The following is a 24,336-nucleotide window of genomic DNA, read 5'->3' on the forward strand; positions in this document are numbered from 1 at the left end:
CCCCGAAATTGTGGATTTTTCCCGTCCATTTAATAGCGATCTATGGACTTGTCCTTTAGGAAACTGTCCAACCCCTTTTTAAACTCTGCAAAGCTAACCGCCTTCACTACGTTCTCCGGCAACGAATTTCAGAATTTAATTACACGTTGGGTGAAGAAACATTTTCTCCTATTTGTTTTAAATTTACTACACTGTAGTTTCATCGCATGCCCCCTAGTCCTAGTATTTTTGGAAAGCGTGAACAGATGCTTCACATCCACCTGTTCCACTCCACTCATTATTTTATATACCTCTATCATGTCTCCCCTCAGCCATCTCTTCTCCAAGCTGAAAAGCCCTAGCCTCCTTAGTCTTTCTTCATAGGGAAGTCGTCCCATCACCGCTATCATTTTAGTCACCCTTCACTGCACCTTTTCCAGTTCTACTATATCTTTCTTGAGATGCGGCGACCAGAATTGAACACAATACTCAAGGTGCGGTCGCACCATGGAGCGATACAATGGCATTATAACATCCTCACATCTCTTCTCCATACCTTTCCGAATAATACCCAACATTCTATTTGCTTTCCTAGCCGCAGCAGAACACTGAGCAGAAGGTTTCAGTGTATTATCAACGACAACACCCAGATCCCTTTCTTGGTCCATGAATCCTAACGTGGAACCTTGCATGACGTAGCTATAATTCGTCAGCTCCAACTCTTGCAGGAACCAGGCCTCTAAGAAGCCTATCAATTCAGGCTTCATCACAGACACCTCCAGCCCCACCAGGAGTAGATTACTTCACCTAGAGTGATTGTCTAGGTTGTCCAACTTAGCCTGACATAGTTCCAAGTCCCTCTGTAGGTGCGCCTGTGCCGATTCAACATCAGTGACCCGCATCTCCAGCTCCCCTGTGCACTGCTGAGTGGCTGCAAAGTCCCGACAACTGACCTTGAATGTGGCCAAGTTTTTCATCAGTAGTTGAAACCACTTTCTGTGGGGTTTTTTGCAACTACATTCAAGCGATTTACATGGTACTTATTTGTACCTGGGGCAATGGAGGGTTAAGTGACTTGCTCAGAGTCACAAGGAGCTGCAGTTGGAATCGAACCCAGTTCCCCAGGATCAAAGTCCGCTGCACTAACCACTAGGCTACTCCTCCACCTCCGCCGCTACTTCTGCAACCCATGTGGAGCTGAGTGATGATCCCATGGGGCAGCTAGGCACCACCATCTTGTCCTCAAGGAGCCAACCTTGGGTCGCATCCCTCTGCATCCCTTTAGTAGCCATCGGTCGGCAGGAGTCACTTCCAGACCAGGGTCTCTGGTGCAGGAAAGATTCTTACTGCGTTAAGTACCAGGAAACTGACCGGACTCCGCACTGGAGGTCGATTTTGGCGCGGGATGATAGGAGAACTTGCTATTAGTGCCCTCTCATCAGGGCATCGCATGACCTCATGTGCACAATTTAACTGAGTAACGAGCCAATTAGTGCCTCGAGCAGTTCTGAAGGATTCTTTTTCCACAAGTAAATTCTTATTTACCAGAATAAATCCATTTGAAACTCTCTTAAAACAAAAATGAGTAAACTATGGCCCAGGAGCCAAAAGCAGCCATGGGATACCTTTCTTCCAACCCACAGTGACACCATTAAAGGTTTCATAGTTTGTTGATTTCACACCGCAAAATATATCTCAGAGCATGGTACAATAATTAAGACTGAATAAATCAAATAATCATCAATCACATTTAGGGGTGAATTCTACATATGGCGCCGAAAAAAGCGCTATTCCATAAGCCATGCTTAAAGTTAGATGCGGTTTATAGAATAGCGCTCATGCCCGGGAATCGCACCTAACTTTAGGTGTGGCCATTTGCACCAACTGAAAGGTGCCTAAATTAGGTACATTTTCACCTTATTTCATAACGACGTGCTTTAATTTTAGGAATGCCCCATTCCATCCATGACCCCCCCATTTCTGCCCCCCCCTTTTTGAATTCACACATAAACTGTAGGGACACATCCCGCGCCTAAATTTAAGTGCATCTATGCCAATTAAATCTAATTAGTGCCAACAATTTCTTGTTGCCAAGCCAATTATCAGTGCTAATTATCTCACTGTTCAATTAAATTCCACATGCAAATTGGGTGCGTATCCAAATTTGCACACACAAGTTTTTGCAACTTTTATAGAATTTGAGGGTTAATAAACACACAAATACTACACAAAACATTCTCAATAAACTGGGTAGTTATAACATTGAGGGACATGTTCTCTAAAGTGCATTGGTCACTTCCTCTAACTGCTACCATGCAGTAAAAATGCTGTGTTAAATGACAAACACTGGGTGGGGTGGGGTGGGATCAGGAGTAGACTGGAGCATCCCAAGCTGGAATTGCGTCCTTTGCGACATGCCCCCTAGCACCCCTGCCCTACTCACTGTGTTGTGTCCACGGTGGATGGGGAACAATTTTTGTACCCCTGTCTCTGTTGCACCCTGTGTAGCTGCAGAGATCATACAGCCCTCCGGATGGCCCTGATCCCGACTGCACTTAACACCACAATGCTGCAAAGCACCTCAACCTCTTCCGCGCCTTTAAATATAATCTTTTCATTTTTTTTTTTACTTGGAAGACTTATATTTAAGTGCAGAAAACAGGTGCCAATGTGTGCGTTCAGTGGGTTCACTTTCGGGTTTGCTCGAACTCGTTCACATTTATTTCTTAGTACCGGCACTTACAGGCTTGCATGGGCTTTCTTCCACGTCCAAAGTAAATTAAAAAAAAAATTATAAAATCAGCATATTTTAAAGAATGAAGAGAGGATTTCTCATGATTCTAACACCCTAACACCTATCTTCAAGCTGGCATTAGGTTTTCAGCAGTAAGGGCGGCTTTGTTTTGTGCGCTGTTCTCTGAGCATTGGGAGGGAACAGGAAGTGACCTCATTAACATTGGTTTCACCACATTTGTATGCTATTTGTGCTCATCTTTGGTGCGCGCATTGTCTCCCATGCTAGAGCCCTCTGAGCATTCTGCACTCACTAACGCCGGCGCTAGTCTGGCGCTAATCACCTGTAGCGCTAGCTTTATGTTTTGAGCCTCAGCCTGTCTGCCACTAGTCTATAAACTTAGCACCGAAGTTCATTAGCATGTAACTGCACAGGCAGGGCTGGTGTTAGAAATTCAGGGGCCCAGGGCAGAAACCGGAGAGGAGGCCTTAAATCTAGCCTTCAGTCAATGTCTCCTTTAGCTTGAGGCAGATTTGGGGCCCCCTCTGGTAGGGAAGTCCAGGGCCGTTGCCCTGTTTGCCACCCCCTAATGCCAACCCTGCACCTCCTATCATTCCTCATCCCATATCCTCTAAACCCCCAGCAATAACCATCTATCTGTCTCCTATTATCACTCTTCATCCCAGTGCCTCCACACCCCCAGTAATTACCATCACCCTGCCCCGCCTATCACTCTTCATCCCAAGTCCTCTATACTCTCAGCAATAGCCATAATCCTGTCCCATCTTATCGCTTCTCATCCTGTGCCCCCTTACCCGCAAGAAATAACCATCACCTTGCCCCATCCTATCACTCTTCATCCCAAGTCCTCTACACCCCCAGCAATAACCATCACCCTGCACGCTCCTATCACTCCTCATTCCAAGTCCTCTACACTCCCAGCAATAACTATAACCCTGCTCCTTCCTGTCACTCTTCAACCCATGACCTCTACACTTTCAGTAATAAACATTATCCTGTCCTCTTCTATCACTCTTCATCCCATGTCCTCTATATTCTCAGTGTCCCATCTTCTCACTCCTCATCTGGTGTCCTCTATACCTCCAGTAATAACCATTATACTGTCCTCTCTGATCACTTCTCATCCCATGTCCTCTACATCCCCAGTAATAACTGTCACCTTGCCCCCACTCAGGGCTGGTGTTAGATTTTCAGGGGCCCAGGGCAGAAACCGGAGAGGGGGCCCAAAATCTGGCCTTCAGCCAATGCCTCCATTAGCTTGAGGCAGATTTGGGTCCCCCTCTGGTATGGGGGGCCTAGGGCAGTTGCCCTATTTGCCGCTCCCTAATGCCAACCCTACCCCTCCTATCATTCCTCATCCCATATCCTCTAAACCCCCATCAATAACCACCAACTTGCCCCCTCCTATCACTCTTCATCCCAAGTGCTCTACACCCCCAACAATAACCATCACCCTGCCCCCTCTTATCACTCTTCATGCCATGTCCTTAATCATCATCCTGTCCCATCTTATCACTCCTCATCCTGTGTCCTCTACACCTCCATTAATATCCATCTTCCTGTTCCCTTCTATCACTTCTCATCCTGTATCTTCTATACCCCAAGTAATAACCGTCACCCCGCCCCTTCCTATCATATCTCACCCTGTTTATCTACACCTACCTACAGTATAGCCATCACCCTGCCCCCTCCTATCACTCTTCATCCCATGACCTCTATGCCCCCAATAATAACCATCATCTTGTCCCCTTCTATCACTCCTCATCCTGTGTCCTCTAGATCAACAATAATAATCATCACCCTGCCCCCTCCTATCATCACTCACCCTGCATCCTCTACACCCTTAGCAATAACCATTACCCTGCCCCCTTCTATCACTCTTCATTCGAAGTCCTCTACACCCCCAGTAATAGCCGTCACCCTGCCCCCTCTTATCATCACTCACTGCATATACCTACATTATAACCACCACTCTGCCCCTTCCTGTCTCTCCTCATTCCAAGTTATCTACACCCCTAGTAATAACCATCACTTTGCCCCTCCTAACATCTCTTACCCCTGTCTTATTCACCCAAAGTAATAGTCTTCACCCCACACCCTCTTATCATCCTATACTCCCAGTAAAAACTGTCCCCACTATCATTCCTCAGCCCATATCCTCTAAATCCCCAGTATGAACTATCATCCTATACCCTCCTGACATTTCTCTCCCCTTCCCATGTACCACAGGGCTGCATCCTATCTTTTGACACTGTGAATTGACAATGGATTATTGATGTTCCCTTCAGATACTGAAGGCAAACCAACTCCCCATTTATAGGCAATAAAGAAAATCCAAGCACATGTTCCTCTGACCACAGGTAGTGGAACAAGATGGGTTACTGGGACCATGGTCAGCCACTTGATCAATATTTTGCCCAACCCAGCATCAGCAACTAGAAAGCCTGTAGGTGTCCTGGAGATTGAATTTTTTTTGGCTCCTGTAACCAAAAAGTGTTCTGCTGCCCCTACCTCTGACCAAGGAAGACGACACCTCCCTCTTAAACAGGAAGATTCTGTAACTTGGTTATCAGTAAAAATAAAAAGCTGTTATTTTATGAGTGAAACTTTAAGAAGGGTTGCTGGTAAAGGACTTTCAGGTGACAGGATGTTCTGCGACAGGAAATAAATGAAAAATAAATTCTGTTTGTGCAAAAGAAGCTAGTGTTGGTTGACCCTGTATGGAAAACACAGCAGACAAAAGGAAATATGTCCTTCTGTTTGGTGTTGGTCTTCTGATAATGTGTTTGCAGTGATAGCTCTCTGTTGTGTGGGCGGATGGGTCTGAGACATCCCTAGAAACTCATACCATACAAACAGTATCTCCAGGTGATGTCACTTGGAGCCCTAATGCGGAGGCTACCACAGGGATTGGAATTTGTTTTTCTATTCCAGGGAGACCTATTGATGCCACTAAAGAGATAATTGATTAGAATTACATCCTTGAATGTTGGTGGCTGAAAGTTGATGATGCCATGGGCTGTTCATATCTGCTTTGTACTATCACACCTGTACTGTAAATTCAGAAAACCAAAAACAACATGAAAATAAAAGTAAGAACATAAGCATTGCCATACTGGGACGGACCAAAGGTCCATCAAGTCCAGTATCCTGTTTCTAACAGTGGCTAATCCAGGACACAAGTATCTAGCAAGATCCCAGAACAGTAAAACAGATTTTATGCTTCTTATTCTCGAAATAAGACGTGGATTTTCCCAAGTCAATCTTAATGATGGCTTATGGACTTTTCTTTTAAGAAATTATCCAAACCTTTTTTAAATCCTGCTACACTAACTGCTTTTACCACATTCTCTGACAACAAATTTCAGATTTTAATTACATGTTGTGTGAAGAAATATTTTCTCTGATTTGTTTTAAATTTATTACTTAGTAGCTTCATTGCGTGCCCCCTAGTCCTTGTATTTTTGGAAAGAGTTCTTATCTAAGCTGAATAGCCCTTGCATCTTTAACTTTTCCTCATAGAGAAGTCATCCCATCCTCTTTATCATTTTTGTCATCCTTCTCTGTATCTTTTCTAATTCTGCTATATCTTTTTTGAGATGCGGTGACCAGTATTGAACTCAGTATTCGAGGTGCGGTCGCACCATAGAGCAATACAAAGATATGATAATATTCTCTGTTTTGTTCTCCATTCCTTTCCTAATAATGCCTAACATTCTATTTGCTTTCTTAGTCATCGTTGCACACTGAGTAGAGGGTTTCAACGTGTCATCAATGATGACACCTAGATCCTTTTCCCGGGCAGTGATTCCTAATGTGGAACATTGCATCATGTAGATATAATTTGGGTTCCTCTTCCCTACATGCATCCCTTTGCACTTGTTCATCAAATGTCATCTGCCATTTGGATGCCCAAAGTCAAGGTGTTAATTGGATTTGGATTTTAGATTTAATTACTTTCCAAAGCCAAGCTGAAGTTGAGGTATTTCCTTGCCTCTGAGGTCTTATAGTCAGTATCTACTGGAAGGCGGCTGGTGGTATTGCCTTACCTGGACAGCACATCAAGATCATCCCTTTTTCTGGTACTTCAAACACTCACAGGGCAATTCTATAACTACATTTATCTATGTCAAAGGCACCAAAATTGGCAGTTATAAATGAAAGTGCACTAAATGCCTTTCTAGAAGGTGGTGCAAGGGGGGAGTATATATGGCAGGAGCATGGGCAGGCCATGGACATGTCTCCACAATATGTACGTAACTTATAGAATAGTTTAGGTTATGTACTTTGAATGGCGCACTAAGGCATGGCCATTTACGTCTGCCACTGACCTGCCCCCGATACTACAAACTATTTAACATCGGTTAAATAGCGTTTATCTAAATTGACACTTAATTCCAGTTGCCAGAGGATGTGATAACAGTGGTTAGTGTATCTGGGTTTAAAAAAGGTTTGGACAAACCTATTGAGACAGACATGGGAAGCAACTGCTTGCCCTGGGATTCGTAGTATGGAGTGTTGCCACGATTTGGGTTTCTGCCGGGTACTTGTGACCTGGCTTGGCCACTGTTTGGAAAACAGGATACTGGGCTACATGGACTATTGGTCTGACCCAGTATGGCTACTCTTATGTTCTTATATTCCCTATATAGGTCCAAAGCAACTTATAATTTTAAATCTTTATAGTTACAGGCACTTGCAACACATACATAGTTAAATCTTTTTAAATATCTGAATACACAAATTTCTTAAATAAAAAAAGTTTTTAAATCCTTCCAAAACAAATCATAGGAAGGTTGATGCTTAAGACCAAATGGTAAATTATTCTATACCTGAGGAGCCTAATATAAGAAAGAAGTCTCCAAAACTCTTTTAAATTTAATATCTTTAAATGATGGGCTGACAAGGTCCATCTGATGTAATGACCAATTAGAACTTAGTCTGGATGAGCGCAAGACACCTAATTGGTATTAAACCGTGCCAGATCTTAAAAATTATACAGCAAGATTTAAACCGCATTTATGCCTGCAACGGTAGCCAGTACAATTCCTTCAACAGGGGAGACACATGGTCAACCTTAATCCTCTTATAACTCATATGAGAAGCCGTATTCTGCAGCAATTGCAAACGAATCCTCAATTTCACTGAAATGCCCAGATATGAAACATTATAATTAACCAGCTGGGCTAAAATAGAACTCTGAACCAACAATGTAAAATGATACTCATGAAAATAAAACTGAACTGAACGTAGTCTTAATTTTTAAAAAATCCTAAATAAGCTATCAATCTATGCTTTAAAAGACAAAGATGAGCCTAACTGCAGATATTCAACTGGAGATAATGGTTATCTCCCACTGAATATCCCAGTTAGTGGCTAGCCGCTAACCCCTGGATTCTATACAGCACGCCTAGAGATCTGCGCCAAAATCCACGGGTATTCTATAACAATGCATGTAACTTAATTGGCTTAACAAGCTAATCAGCTTTGATAACAGCTCTTAACAATCAATAATGAGTACAAATTGGCAATAATTAGAATTTATATGCACAACTTGCTAAACGCATTCTGTAATGCAGTGCACCTAATTTCTAATGCATGCAGGCAAAAAGGGGTGTGGGGTGGGTGTTCTGAAATTTGCACACGTAATTATATATGGCCCTGTGTGCCTAAATCTATGCACTGGGATTTACACCATGTTTTTGTTGGTGTAAAAGGAGGCGCGTAGTTTTAGGCACCGAGATATCAACTAAGCATATTCTATATACTGCGCCTGAATCTAGGCACTGCTTATAGAATACGCTTAGCATTGATTTCCATGCTGATTTTTTAGGCACCATATAAAGAATCTCCCCCTAACCAGCTACATTGTGTGACATAGCCGGTTAGGCGTGGACAGTGCATTTTTTCTAGCAAAAAAGGTGCCGGTACTCAAATGCCAGACCACCCTTCAGGGGTGTGGTGATCACTCAGGGACCCACCCCACAATAGCCAAGGCCCCCTGCAACCAGTCACAGAATCCATGACGAGGCAGAATTGGTGTATAGAGCCTGAGCTCTTTCATGAAAACTTGGGGACCATGGGTCAATTTTAGCAGACAATGGAAAAGGTACCGGTACTCAGTACCCCCAAGAACCCCCTCAAAAAAAGCCCTGGGCGTGGATATTCAGTGCTAAACCAGCTATGTTGAGTGGTCAGAATAGGCCACTTAATCTTTGACTGCAAAAAAGTTAACCGGTTAGAACTGAATAACAGTTAACCAAAATAAACCTGGATATTCAATGCCAGTCGCCAGAGATGACCCGACATTGAATATCTGGGTTTAACGAAAGCGGTGAACAGCAATCACGCTGCCCGTCACTGGCTGAATATCGGGCCTCTGGTGTAAATGGTCATGCCAAACTTTCGACGCGCCAATTTGGGTTTACACTAGAATTCTATAACGACATCTCAGTGTAGAATTGATGCTCAGTGTGTGGTGTTGACACTTCTAACTAGTGGCAGTTTTTGGGGCCAGCTCAATGACATCAGCGTGTACTACCATGCAGCAAGACCTACAGTAGCTCACCGCAGATCACTCACAATATATCTGGTGCACGACTAAGATGGCCCAGGCAAACCTTCAGCCTTGCACCCCCCCCCCCCCCTTTAAAATCACTTTCGGCTCCCCTCCCTGAAATTTTAAAAATTAAACTCAGTAAATCATGATCACCCCAACAGCACCCCTCCTAGAATGATCTGTAAAAAATGCCATTTGGTATCTACTTTTAAATATCAAACTTTGTTTGATATACTTAATGAGGGTTATTTTTTTGAAGCATTTTGGACATATAAAACGAGTTTCACATGCAGAAAATGGCTCTTGTAAAATTACATGGGTAAATACACGTATACAAGTAACATGCTAACAAGAACATGCATCTCTATACCAAGGCTTCTCAACTCAGTCCTTAGGACACATCTAGCCAGTTGAGTTTTCAGGACACCCACAATGAATATGTATGAGATAAATTTGCATGCACTGCCTCCATTGTATGCAGATCTATCTCATGCATATTCATTGTGAATATCCTGAAAACCTGACTGGCTAGGTGTGCCCCAAGGATTGGGTTGAGAACCCCTGCTCTATGCAAACCACACATAGACATTTATGGGGGCGGAGTTTAGGAGGAGCAGGGACAGAGCTGCAATGTACTTGCATAGTTCTGGGGTGGTCTCACAGTGACCTAGGCCCCCCGGACAATAAGGGTCATGAGCCCCAAACTACCCATCAAAAGTGATTAAACTAGATAGAGGCTAGGGGAAAGTGGGCTATTGTCCCAATGGTCAGTCCACCCCGGTATACTTTCTAAAATACATGAATGCATAAAGTGCTTGCAATATCTGCATCTGCCTTGGAGATGCTCTGAGGATGATATTAGAGTATAACCACTCTACACATCTCACTGTAATGTGTATTATATTTGTACCTATTCATTGTTCACAGTTTACACAATTGTTTATGTGGTCAATACGATAAGGCTCCTGACGAAGGCACGTCTGCCGAAACACGGCCGTGTCGGGCCTTTCATCATTTGGCTTACATTATTTCTGAATCAATAAAGACCTGATTCATTGGATGCGCTTTGCTTTCTTCCTTTTTTTTTTTTTGCTTCCTCACTCCTGACTGTTGGCTGTACATGTATCTGTAAGGTTTGAAGCTTCTCCTCTGTTCCTTCTGCCTTGGAGCAGCCATAAATTTGAGCAAGAACATTCATGTACTAATGGGGACCAATGTTCACTTTAATTGTTACAATGAACTACATGCACTCAGATGTTCTTATGTGCAATTTGTTATAAACTGCATTCAAATTTTTATTCTACAAGCCAAGTGTGTTTCAACAAGTGTAAGGTAAATAATATGAGGATTTCAAGAGTGTTATTTGAGCAGTGCCGTAGCGAGGGCGGCTGACACCCGGGGCGGGTCCCCCCTCCGGCACGCACCCTCCCCCGGAGCACATTCTTAGAAGCGAGGGGCGGGTGGGAGGGCCGATCCTCCCCCGAGTCCACGTCGCTGGGAGCTGCGTCGGCTCCATTGGTTCCTTGCATTCTCTGCCCCGGAACAGGAAGTAACCTGTTCCAGGGCAGAGGGAGCAAGGAACCAACGGAGACAACACCCCCCTCCCAGCGGCGTGCACCCGGGGCGGACCGCCCCACCGCCCCCCCTTCCTATGCCACTGTATTTGAGTAACAGTTTAGGGCCCTGTTTACTAAGGTGCGCTAGCATTTTTAACGCACACTAACGCTAGAGACACCCATAGGAATATATGGGTGACTCTAGCGTTAGCGTGCATTAAAAATGCTAGCACGCCTACAGTGCGGCTTAGTAAACAGGGCCCTTAATGAAAGTAATTCTGTATGTGAAGCCCCATATTACATAGGGGGTCATTTACAAACCCCTGGAAATGGCTTGCGCGGTGGTAACCTGGTGGTAATCGTCCATTGCCGTGCGCTGCCCGGTTACTGACGGGTTACCGCGGGAGCCCTTATCGCCATCTCAGTGAGTGGCGGAAAGGGCTCCCTGCTGCATGGCCACCCGGTAAGAGTGTTTGTCTGGGGGCTTTTTACCCGCTGCAGTAAAAAGGGCCCTGGCGCATGGGGAAAATGGCCCTCGAAGCTAGCGCAGGGCCCTTTTTCCCACAGCTTGGTAAAAGGACCCCATAGAGATTAGAACTGAGAGGTAATGCAGAGCTTTCCTAAAATACCTGCAGGAGTGCACATATCAAGAAATAAATAAACTTGAAAACTTGTTGGAGGAGGAAATAATGGGGTATTAAGAAGAATGACTCCCTTAAGCCTTCATGTAAAGCCCTGGCCAAAACAAGGACTTTTTTACAATACTGCTTAAGGGAAATCCATCAAAGCCGTTTACAATATATAAACAACAAGTGGTAAAGAATAAAAATGAAAAAGAACTACTGTGTTGACAGGAAAGAGAAACAGGTACTAAGAGTAGTATGTAAGACTTAAATATTCCCTTTGTATTCCTTTTGTAAAATGGGGACCTATAAGCCAGCTCTGTGAGTGCTTGGGCACCCCCAATATTGAACAAACTCATTGATTGTGTTCAGGAAGGGGATAATTTCCATTGGGCTTAGCACCCCCCAATCATTTTGATAAGTTGGCTCCTATGAATGGGGAATACATGTGTACATTTGTATCCCACCCAAGTAGTGGAGGAGTGGCCTAGTTGTTAGAGCACTGGTCTTGACATCCAGAGGTGCCTGGTTCAAATCCCACTGCTGCTCCTTGTGATCTTGGGTAAGTCACTTAACCCTCCATCATCTCAGGTACAGAATTAGATTGTGAGCCTGACAGGGAAATACCTGAAACCAAAGCCAAAAATGGCTCCACCCCTGAACAGTAGCAGCCTTTACTCACACTTCCCCCTCCCTCAGTAAGACCCACCCACCCCATGGGCTTACCTTAGATCTCTGGTAGTGTAGTCAGGGCAACAGTGATCTCTGCTGTCAAAATGGCTGCCACAACTTTCAGGGGCTGCTCCTCTTCAGGAAAAAGAGGGAGTTGAGCTGATCCTATTGAGTGGGAGGGAAGGAGGGTGTGGGTGGAGGCTGCTCCTGTTCAGCATGGAGCATTATGGTGACACAGCACTCAGTTTCAGCCAAATGCATAGACATTTTTGGCCGAAACCAATTTATGGACGAATACCGATTTTGAACCAGTTTCAGCACCAAAACCAAAATCGAAATTTGGTTGACCTCTGCACCCAAACCATGCCCCTACTATGCCCCCTTAAAATCTCAGATCTGAGGAAGAAGGGCAACCTTCGAAAGCTAATCAAGAAATGTATTAAGTTATGTCCAATAAAAAAATATCATCTTATTTTCTTTTCCATGTTTTATTTTGTTTGATTTCTATTGATAACCTTAAGAGTGGACTAACACGGCTACCACACTCCTCTACGTAAATTATTGAAAACCAACCTATTCAAAAAAGCATAACAAACTTATCCACCCTAAATGCCAGTTGCTAAAATTTACACCGGATCTACACAAAACGTAACTCTTCATTTCCTGATTGTCCATACTAATTTATCATGATTTGAAGTTTAACATTCCTGATTGTTCAAGCTAATTTATCACGAATGAAGTTTAATCCAATACCTTTTATTTCTTATTATGAAAATGAACTTCCTTTACCTGAATACTTAATCCACTCACGTCTCCTCCACCTTAACTATGTATTTCTCTTTTCCGGAATTGGTGATCACCATTACGGAACAATGTAAGCCACATTGAGCCTGCAAATAGGTGGGAAAATGTGGGATACAAATGCTACAAATAAATAACTCAATTACCAATCCAAACACTCAGATTCAAGTATATAAAAACATTTCTTAAAGCATTGCTGAAATAGCCAAGTCTTTAGAAATTTGCAGAAACTGAAATAGGATGGAGCATTATGCAGTTCATTTGGTGAGAGTTCCAAAGTACAAGGCCAACGTATGAAAAAACTCTCTTTCTCCTTGTTGAAAACCTGATCATGTTAAGAACAGCCAACTGAAGACAATTATTTTGAGACAAACACAACATCCACTGAGGCGTATACTGTATCAGCTTATTTGAAAGATAAGCAGGAAGATCCAGAGGAAGTGATTTAAACACTACAGTCCCCCGATATTCAAAAGCATTTAACTGTCCAGGATTGGATAGCTGGTTATATTACACAATATAACTGGCTATCAGCCGATTTTCAGCGCAAGTTTGGTAGCCATATTGGCCGCGTGAATACCAGGCCTGTCTTTGACTGGTTCAAACTCAACTGGCCAGTGCTGAATATCGGCTTGGCCACTTAAGTTTGAGCACCGGCCAAAAAGAAACCAGATAGTCAATGCCGGAAATGGCCTGGCATTGAAAATCTGGGTTCAGCACTAACTCCTGTGGTCTGAATATTGGGCCCAGTGTTTTAAAAACAATGTGAGCAGCTACAGGAAGCCAATATAACTGATGCACTACAGGAGTAATATGGTCATACTTCTTCCAGTTATTAATGTGGCTCTGGTATTCTGCACTAGCTGAAGACGTTGCAGATTGGTTTTACTTAATGCATTAAGAACAGAATTACAATAATCCAATCTGCTAGAGACAAGGGCATGAACTATTTTAACTAGATTGTACTCAGTCAAGACTAGTTCCAATTGACGTATCGTCTGAAAATGAAAGAAAAAACAAGATTTTACAATGTTTTCCATTTGTAAATTCATTTTCAATGCACTGTCACAGCGAAAGCCCGAGGTAACTAGACCTTGTGACAGTGACAAAGGTCTGCCCAGTATCTCTAGTACACAAAGAACACACTGTTTGCGAAAGATTCACATTACAGGGGATTTCTCAACATTCAGAATCAAATCAAATCAGCCAGCTGGCAGGCCAGTTTTGCTCACTAGCTGTCACAACTGGGTATGATGTGGCTGCAGTTAATGTCACCTCAGCTAACGCCCCTAGTGATAGTACCGATAGACTACTGCTAGGGGCCAGGATGGCCATTTTAAAACTTGTGCCACTTGAGGTGGGAGCAGAGGGGGACTGCTCCTGCCCTATGCCACTACCAAGGACCCAGGTCCCAATGGGTGGGGGGGAGCTCCAAGGGGAGATTCTTTGGGGAGGGGCCAAACCTGTCCAGGGTGGTGGGTGCTGAAGTTCTAGGTGGGAAGTTGGGAATAGAGGAAGTGCCATGGGGGGATCAGGAGGAGGGGAAACCTTTGCTATGGTTCTTCCTTTTTTTTTTTTTTTTTAACTTTTGAGCACTAGAACCCACAATCCATAGATGAGCAGGTAGTGGAGGTGCACCCTACTATCTGCTAAAACATAGAACATGGACTTGTATAGCAAGTGTCTGCCCTGTATGTTAAATCAGGGGTAGGCAATTTTGGTCCTCGAGAGCCCCAGACAGGTCAGGTTTTCAGGATATCCACAATGAATATGCATACGATAGATTTGCATACCAAGGAGGCAGTGCATGCAAATCTATCTCCTGCACATTCATTATGGATATCCTGAAACCCTGACATCCCTGGGGCTCTCGAGGACCAGAATTGCCTACTCCTGTGTTAAATGCAGGTGTGACCCCTGCATTTATCTGACAGGCTTTGTACTTACTGCACCTTACCTTTTGCAGTAAGTAAGGGTGCAGTACACACTGAAACCTTACTACATTTTAGAAAAAGTGCTTCACAGTTATTTTAACATATCATTTGTTTTTAATGCAGGGGTGGGCAACCTCAGTCCTCGAGGACCTCAACCCAGTCAGGTTTTCAGGATTTCCCCAATGAATATGCGTAAGAACTATTTGCATACAGTGGAGGCAGTGCATGCAAATAGATCTCATGCATATTCATTGGGGAAATCCTGAAAACCTGACTGGGTTGTGGCCCTCGTGGACTGTGGTTGCTCACCTCTGTACTAATGTGTGCTTACTGTAGCAAAAAAAATGGCTTACCTTAGGGCATGCTGAGGCGCCCCATGACAATGTTTAGATGCATGCACGCTATCCCTGGGGGTAGGTCTGGGGCGGAGAGTGGGCGTGTTCTGCACTAATTGGTTAGTACATCTGAATTGTGCATGCAAACTGATTAGCATGTGCTCAGTGCATGAGCCCTTACCACCCACATACTGCTGAATTCTATATTGTGCACCAAGCGTTCCACGCTGAAATCTAAGCATATTCCATAACAACACACGTAACTTAATTGGCTTAACAAGCTAATCAGCATTGTTAACAGCACATAATAAGCAATAATGAGCACTAATTGGCAATAATTAGAATTTACGTGCACAACTCGCTATGCATATTCTGTAATGGACTGCACGTAAATTCTAATGCACACAGTTCAAAAGGGGTGTGGTCATGGGTGGAGAAATGGGCGCTCCAAAATTTACACGCATAGTTATAGACTATGGCCCAGTGCATGTAAATCTACGCACAGGGATTTACACCACATTTTCACTGGTGTAAATTGAGGCACATAGTTGTAGGCGCAGGGATATCAACTCAGCGTACTATATATACCACGCCTAAATCTTATAGAGTACGCTTAGGCTGAAATGTTTTCCACATGGGTTTTTAAGCGCCATGTATAGAATCTTGCCCATAATGGGTGGCGGTAGGAGCTCATGTGCTAGTGACCACACGCTAATGGGAAAATTAGCACGTGGTCATTAATAAGAAAAATCGGGCATCTTACCCCAGCGGTAAAAATGTCCCACGTATGCGCTAAGGCCACTTTTTACCACTGTTTGGTAAAAAGGCCCCCCCAAAAATTAAATTTGATTTCATATTTTTATAGATAAGCAAGCATACACATACCTATATAATTAAGATTTATATATGCTATTATGTCATTTTATATGGAGTAAACACCAAACTAAAACATCACAAGTCAAAGTTCAATAACTGGGATAACTGGGAGCCTCCATTTAAGCACCCGAGGGTAGGTGGTAGGAGCTGGTATAAGTGTGGCCACCTAAATGCAGCAGCGATACCTGTCTTTTTTAGGTAACATAAGACTAAATACATGACGTGACACTGATCGTTTATGTGTACCTACCTTTTCTGTTATGACAACTAGTTTATGAGGATTATATTGTTGTCCTAAGCATTTCCTTTCCTTTTGTGTTTCTCCTATGTAATGTTCTTGTTTTCTTTACTGATCCCTGAGTTAGATGTTTCTCTGTTTGCTCTACTATCTAGATAAATAATTCTCACCTCCAACATTCTGAAGCTCACTGTGTGGCAGGGAAACACTGAAGCCCTGCACTGTTGGTAGGCTAGGCTGTCAGCACCACTCACTCTCACTCATAGACCGGCCCTCAGCCACGCCCCTTCCGCACATAATTCGCAACCCCAACGTTCTAATGAAGCCTCCACAAGTCCCAACGTTCTAACTGCAAGGTGGTGAAACCACAATTTGCCCATGAGTGTTTGCCCCGCCCTCGCGTCAAACGTGATGACGTTGAGGGCGGAGCAAATACACTCAACAAATCGCATCGCCCTCCAAAAAGTGACGTAAACCACAACGCGAACGAAGGACGGCGGGAGACGGAGGGGGGGCCCCTGCCACACACTCTCTGGAAGGGAGGGACACACAATTCCCGCACCTCAGACGCCGATCCCTGGAATGCTTTTGCCTCCTCCTCCTTTCCAGGTGCGCGAGACCGCACACCCTCCTACATACACCATGACTACGATGAAACCCTTGCTAGCGCCCGTTTCATTGGTCTCAGAAACGGGCCTTCTTTACTAGTAATTAATATTGTAAACCTCCTTGATATTGTCATTGAAAGACAGTATAACACATTATTTCAAATTAATATGAATAAATAAATGGCTTACAATATTTTCGGGGCCAGTCTAAGGGTATCTGACATCCTAGGCAAGGCTTCACTGTGCTCCCTTCCCCCCCTCCCCCCAGTGCACCCCTCCACTGTACACCCCTCACCCACTTTCTGCACTCCGCCATTAATTTTTTGAAAATTAATATGAAAAGGTCTGTATTTATTTTTTTTAAATGGTATACTGTCCTGACATGAGGATGTAGGAGGTTGTGGCCTCCAAAACCTAATCAATAAAATGCATTTAGTCCAATAAAATGGTATCACCTTATTTTCCATTTTTTAATTTACATTTATTAACCATTAGAATGGAATAACAAAGAGAGGCATAATCGAACGTCGCTGGCGAAATAGGTCGCTGGCGATCTATTTTGGCGGCGGCGCAACAGCTGGCCGGAACCGTATTTTAGTTTAGCCCAGCCAAATACCAGAGTTCGCTGGGTTTCAGATTGCCGGTTTTGTTTTTCAGCGATAATGGAAAAAACTGCCGGCCATCTCAAACCCGGTGAAATCCAAGGCATTTGGTCATGAGAGGAGCCAGCATTTGTAGTGCACTGGTCCCCCTGACATGCCAGGACACCAACTGGGCATCCTAGGGGGCACTTCTAAAAATGTTTAAAAAATACACAAATAGCTCCCAGGTGCATAGCTCCCTTACCTTGGGTACTGAGCCCCCCAAATCCCCCCCAAAACCACTCCCCACAACTCTACACCATTACCATAGCTCTAATGGGTGAAGGGGGGCACCTATATGTGGGTACAGTGGGTTTTGGGGGGGTATGGAGGGCTCAACACTTAGCACTACAAGTGTAACAAGTAGGTGGGGGTGGACCTGGGTCTGCCTGCCTGAAGTGCACTGCACCCATTAAAAACTGCTCCAGGAACTTGCATACTGCTGTCAGGGAGCTGGGTATGACATTTGAGGCTGGCATACAGGCTGGAAAAAAAGTGTTTTATTTTAATTTTTTTATTGTGGGAGGGGGTTGGTGGCCACTGGAGGAGTATAGGGAGGTCATCCCCCATTCCCTCCGGTGGTCATCTGGTCAATTGGGGCACCTTTTGAGCTTGGTCATGAAAATTAAAGGACCAAGTAAACCCGGCGAAATACTGATGAACGCCGCTTTTTTGTTTTCCATTATCCGCACAAGCCGGCCATCTGGTAGCCACGCCCATGCCCTCCCATGTCCCGCCTTCGCTTCGCCGCCAACACGCCCCCTTGAACTTTCACCGGTGCGGCGACGGGAAAGTGGCAATGGTGTCAAAAACGTCACTTTCAATTATACCGATTTTGCCACTTTTGCGAGATCACCGGCCATCTCCCGATTTATGTCGGAAGATGGCCGGTGATCACTGTCGAAAATAAGCCTGATAGCTACCACATTATTTTATCCTAAATTAAAAATAAAATTCTTTTTTTATTTCTCGCAGGGCCAATAGAAATAAAATGGGTCCTGTGGCAGATAACTTGTGCTAATATTTAGTAAAAGACCCCCTTAATTATTCTAATTGTGTTGATCCCTGGGTTTCCGCTTTCCTCTGTCTTCTCTTAACTCTTTTGCAAAGGGTTTTCTATCCATTTGTTATTTTTCTCTCCCCTCTGCTCTTTTTCTCTTCCTTTGCTATGTCCCTCTCCAACATTGATCTTTTCTTTCAGCTTTCTTGATTTATTTTTCTGGCTTGCAGTCCAGATTTCATTCATTCTTACTGTCCAGTCTTCAATTTCCCTGTCTTTACTGTATCTACCTATAGCTTTCCATCTCTTTCCCTCACCCCAGCTCACACATTTCCCTTCTTTTTATTCCCCGTCTTTCACTAACTTTATCCTTTTCCTCCTTCCATCCAGCATCTCACCTCTGTCCCTCCCTCTTCCATTCATCTTTTCTCTTTCTTGCTCTCCTTCTTCCATCCAGTATCTTCTCTCCCCCTTCCATTTAGCCATCTCCCCTCTCTTTCTCTTTCTCTTCCATCTTTCATCCAACATCTCTTCTCATTCTTACATTTGGCTATCTCCCCTCTTTCTCTCCCCTCTTCCATCCAGCATCTCCTCTCTCTCTCCTCTTCCATCCCACATCTCCTCGCCTTTTTCCATCTAGCCATCTCCCCTCTCTCCCCTCTGTCTTTTCCACCCAGCATCTCCCTCCAGTATCTCTTCCATTTAGCTTCTCTCCTTCCTCTCCCCCTTCCATCAAGCATCTCCCTATCTTCCCCCCTCACTTCCATCCAGCATCTCTTCTCTTCCTCCCTCTTCTCACCCTCAGGATCTTCTGTTTTGCCCTGGGACCAGCAACAAAAAATAGAAAGTCAGTCTTTGGCCTCTATGCCCATGACTGTCACTCTGCCAGAACCGCCCCTTCCCAAACAGGAAGTCAGCCTCAGATGGGGCAGAGATGGCAGACGCTTGTATAAAGGCTATGGAGATTAGCAGCAGTGGTGTGGATAGCAGTAGGAGAGAAGTGGGAATATCATAGCTGGGGCTACCAGGCACTTATGTTTCTACCCCTAAAATTGTGCCTCCCTATGTGACTGTCTAGTTCATAAGAACATAAGCATTTCCATACTGGGACAGACAAAAGGTCCATCAAGCCTAGTATCCTGTTTCCAACAGTGGCCAATCCAGGTCACAAGTACCTGGCAAGATCCCCAAAAAGTGCAAAACATTTTTTACGGCTTATCCCAGAAATAGTGGATTTTCTCCAAGTCCAATTTAATAATGGTCTATGGACTTTTTCTTTAGGAAGCCGTCCAAACCTTTTTTAAACTCTGCTAAGCTAACCGCCTTTACCACATTCTCTGGCAATGAATTCCAGAGTTTAATTACACGTTGAGTGAAGAAAACTTTTCTCTGATTCATTTTAAACTTACTACTTTGTAGCTTCATCGCATGCCCCCTAGTCCTAGTATTTTTGGAAAGCGTAAACAGACGCTTCACGTCTACCCGTTCAACTCCACTCATTATTTTATAGACCTCTATCAAATCTCCCCTCAGCCGCCTTTTCTCCAAGCTGAAGAGCCCTAGCCACTTTAGCCTTTCCTCATAGGGAAGTCTTCCCATCCCCTTTATCATTTTCATTGCCTGTCTCTGTACCTTTTCTAATTCCACTATATCTTTTTTGAGATGTGGTGACCAGAATTGAACACAATATTCAAGGTGCGGTCGCACCATGGAGTGATACAAAGGCATTATAACATTCTCAGTTTTGTTTTCCATTCCTTTCCTAATAATTCCTAACATTCTATTTGCTTTCTTAGCCGCCGCAGCACTAGGATCCTAGTAAAGAGTACTAGCATAACCCATATTGGTGCCCTTAACATAGAGCTGGCATAAGCACAGGCACCTAACTGCCTCAAGGGTGCACGTAACTTCCAGTATTCTGTAGGTTATGCATCTAAGTGGGAGCCCCACATATGTCCTGCCCATGTTATGCCCCCTGTACTTCCCCCCTGCAAATGCATAATATATACCGTAAGTGCACGTTTATAAATTGGCACCACAACCTAGGCAACCCAATGCTGTGCACTTAGTGCCAGTTCTATAGTGACATCTTGGCACCAAGATTCTATTATAAAATACTAGTGTACAGTCGGCATTAGAAGCCCATCTTATGCCATGTTAAAAGCAGGAGTAAATTGGCACACCTTGACACGTCTAGTTTATATATATATATATATATATATATATATATATATATATATATATATATATATATATATTTAATTTTTTTATTTGTTACATTTGTATCCCACATTTTCCCACCTATTTGCAGGCTCAATGTGGCTTACATAGTATCATAAAGGCGTTCGCCAATTCCAGTATGAACAAATACAAAGTGATGTTGTGGTAGAATAAAGATCATGTGTAACAGACACATTAGGGAATTGTAGGGAGGAAGAGTTAAGTTATGTCCAGTTCGAGCTTTGGTTTTCTTGTGTTGCAGGGTTCAGGCATTTAATTTGGATCGGTAGGGTATGTCCTTTTGAACAGGTTAGTTTTTTGTGATTTCAGAGTTTAGGTGATCATAAGGTGTTTTCACGGAGTTTGGTAATGCGTTCCATAGTTGTGTGCTTATATAGAAGAAGCTGGATGCATGTTGATTTGTGGGAGGCGGGGCTGGTGGTTGGGAGGCGGGGATAGTGCTGAGCAGACTTATACGGTCTGTGCCAGAGCCAGTGGTGGGAGGCGGGGCTGGTGGTTGGGAGGCAGGGATAGTGCTGAGCAGGCTTATACGCAGTGGTGTAGGAAGGGGGGGCGGTGGGGCAGTCCGCCCCGGGTGCACGCCACTGGGGGGTGTCGGCGCCTCGCTGGTTCCTTGCTCTCTCTGCCCCTGAACAGGTTACTTCCTGTTCTGGGGCAGAGAGACCAGGGAACCAGCGAGGTGCCGATACCCCCCAGCGGCATGCACTCAGCGGATTGGCTCTCCCGCCCGCCCCTCACCACCTTCCAGGTATGTTCTCGGGGGGGTTGCGCTCTGGAGGGGGGAGGGTGCGCCGCACTGCACCCGGGGGGGGTGCGCAGCGGCGACCAGCCCCAGGTGTCAGCTGCCCTCGCGACGCCACTGCTTATACGGTCTGTGCCAGAGCCGGTGGTGGGAGGCGGGGCTGGTGGTTAGGAGGCGGGGATAGTGCTGGGCAGACTTATACGGTCTGTACCCTGAAGAGGACAGATACAAATCAAGGTAGGGTATACACAAAAAATAGCATATATGAGTTTATTTTGTTGGGCAGACTAGATGGACCGTGCAGGTCTTTTTCTGCCGTCATCTACTATGTTACTGTGTTTGAGTCCTTTGCAGTTTGGGTAGCTGAGAGACACACCCCAGCCCACCCATGCTCCGCCCACATGTACATCCCATTGCAGTAAGGCATTTTGACATTTTGGCACTTAGGTACTATCTTATAGAATAGCAGTATATGTGGAGTGAGTTTAGGGGTGATAGAGGTAGGGAAGATTGAGGGAGAGAAAGGGTAGGTGGAGGATTAATCTGGGGGAACGTAAAAGGAACAAAAATGTTATGTTGTATAATTTGAATGATAAGAATTACACTGTTACTGCTTGTTGTATTGCAAGGTTCTGTGGTTTATTGGTTTTCAATAAAAATGAGTTCATTTAAATCCTCACAGACACTACTGCAGAAGAATGAGCGAACTCATCTACACCTCGTCAGATCTGGCCTTCAGATTCCTGTATTGTGCTTGCCTTAAAGTCTTCTGCACTTCTCTGCATTGAGGTGGAGCAGCTCATTAGCATTGATTTTAATATGCTGTGCACTGGTGTTTAACACCAGATTTTGTACAGGGTTAACGTCTGCATCACCCGCCCAGAAAACTGAGCACAGAAATCATACGAACATCTATCTGCATCAGCCCTTGGTGACATCTTCAAGCTCTGGTGCTACAGGCAGCTGACCATCAGTGGCAGAGCCAGATCTCAGCAATTTGCCCTTCTTCGGTCGCTGATCTACGCTCTTACCCCATCCCACACTCCAAAACATAAGCTGCTAGTGACAGGCAGGCGCACATGAGAGCAGCTGAGGTTTGGGGGATGATGTAATAGATTTCAGATTATTGCATTCTTACATGCTGACAGCCACCCATTGTTTTGGGGATGAAGTAACAACTTTTAAAACAGAATCAGACGTCCTAAGTTTGGCTGGGACAGGAAACCCAGCCTCTTTCACTTGTATGTTAAACACCTTCAGGGTGACATGATCTACAAGAACGCTGAGAGCAAAGGACAGATTGAGATCAAGAAAGCCAGCCATGCGCCTGGCAATGCATCCAAAACAAGGAAACAAGAGAAAATCTTCATGTGGGGAGGGGGGATTGTTTTGTTATGTTTAATAAAAGCAGCAACAAAATTTCTTGCTCTGTTACTTCCGCCTTTGTTTTTTCATCGTTTGAATTCCTTTTTAATATATTTAATTTCAGACACTTTTACACTCTGAATTTTTTTTTTTGGGGGGGGAGGATAAAATTATGAAATCCTTCTATGATGGTCATATACATTATTTTACATATAAAAAAAATCTCTTCCCCTAAGTCCTACTTTTCACCTTTCCGTGCTATGGTGCTCAGTTTCAAAGCACACGAATATTTTAAAAAGATGAAAAATGTCCATCTAACAAAAACGTTCAAATAGCAATAAAAATAGGATGTTTTACACTGCAGCACATCCAAATAGCAAGGGGGCGGGCTGGAAGTGTGTTATGGATTGGACTAGGATGGGACCAAAATTACCGTAGGATGTCCAACAGGACAGGAATAAACATCCAAAGGGGAAAAGAAGGGTGTTTTTGTTTAGACCTGTCTCAATCACGTCCAAGTAACAAAAAGGTGCTCTGAATGACAAAATGACCCCTAGAGGGATTGAGGCTTGAACCCTCCTTAATCCCCCAGTGGTTACTGTCCCCCTCCCACCTCTCTAAGAAGTGAAACTGAAAGGGAATACCAGGTTCTGTGACAGCTCCAGGTATTACAGGCATACCCAACAAGGCAGCAAGAGAAACCTAGTGGTCAGTGCAGTGGATTGTGCACCAGTGGCGTAGCTAGGGGGGCCACAAAATTCATTCTGGGGCCCCGGTTTGGCTGGCACAGGTCCCCAACCCCCACCAGCTCAAGCGTTTGTCCTGTGCTGGTCTCACATTGCCTGGCGCCCTGTCCTGTTTTCAGTCGCTCTGCATGCTCAGTTTCATTAAAACGAGCGTGCACAGTGACTGAAAACAGGACAGGGCGCCAGGCAATGTGAGACCAGCACGGGACAAATGCTTTAGCTGGTGGGGGTTGGAGACCCCTGCCAGCCAAGGTACCTTCGCAGTGGTGGCGGGGTAGGGGAGCAGCATCGGGGGGCAGTAGTGGCCGCAAGGGGGCAGAAGTGGCGGCGGGAGCATGGAGGCGGGGAGGAGGCCAAAATGTGCCCCCCCACCTTGGGTTCTGGCCCCCTCCCATCAAGGTCTGGCTACGCCCCTGCTGTGCACAGGTCCAAATCCCACTCTAATTAGTTCTGTTTTGGTGGACATTGTGAGCTCTCCAAATACAACAAAATACCTATTGTACCTACATATAGGAGACACCTGCAAGCTTGAAGGCTATTATAGTGGTGTACAGTTAGGTACAGTAGAATTTTTTTTCTGTGCCTGGAATACATAATAAAGGATTTAAAGTAGGATTCGCACCTTGGAGCCTTTTTTAAAAGTCCACTGCACTGACCACTAGGCT

General features: G+C 44.5%; 1 long non-coding RNA gene across 1 annotated transcript in view; it reads left to right on the forward strand.

The window, feature by feature from the left end:
• Positions 1–22,961, forward strand: part of LOC115480579 — a 128,870-nt gene extending 105,909 nt beyond the window's left edge. Inside the window, exon 3 of the long non-coding RNA XR_003943845.1 lies at positions 22,243–22,961. This is a non-coding gene — a long non-coding RNA (uncharacterized LOC115480579). The remainder of the gene's footprint in view (positions 1–22,242) is intronic.
• Positions 22,962–24,336: the final 1,375 nt, after the last annotated feature.

This window comes from Microcaecilia unicolor, chromosome 11 (genome assembly GCF_901765095.1).
Source record: "Microcaecilia unicolor chromosome 11, aMicUni1.1, whole genome shotgun sequence".
NCBI classification, from domain to species: domain Eukaryota; kingdom Metazoa; phylum Chordata; class Amphibia; order Gymnophiona; family Siphonopidae; genus Microcaecilia; species Microcaecilia unicolor.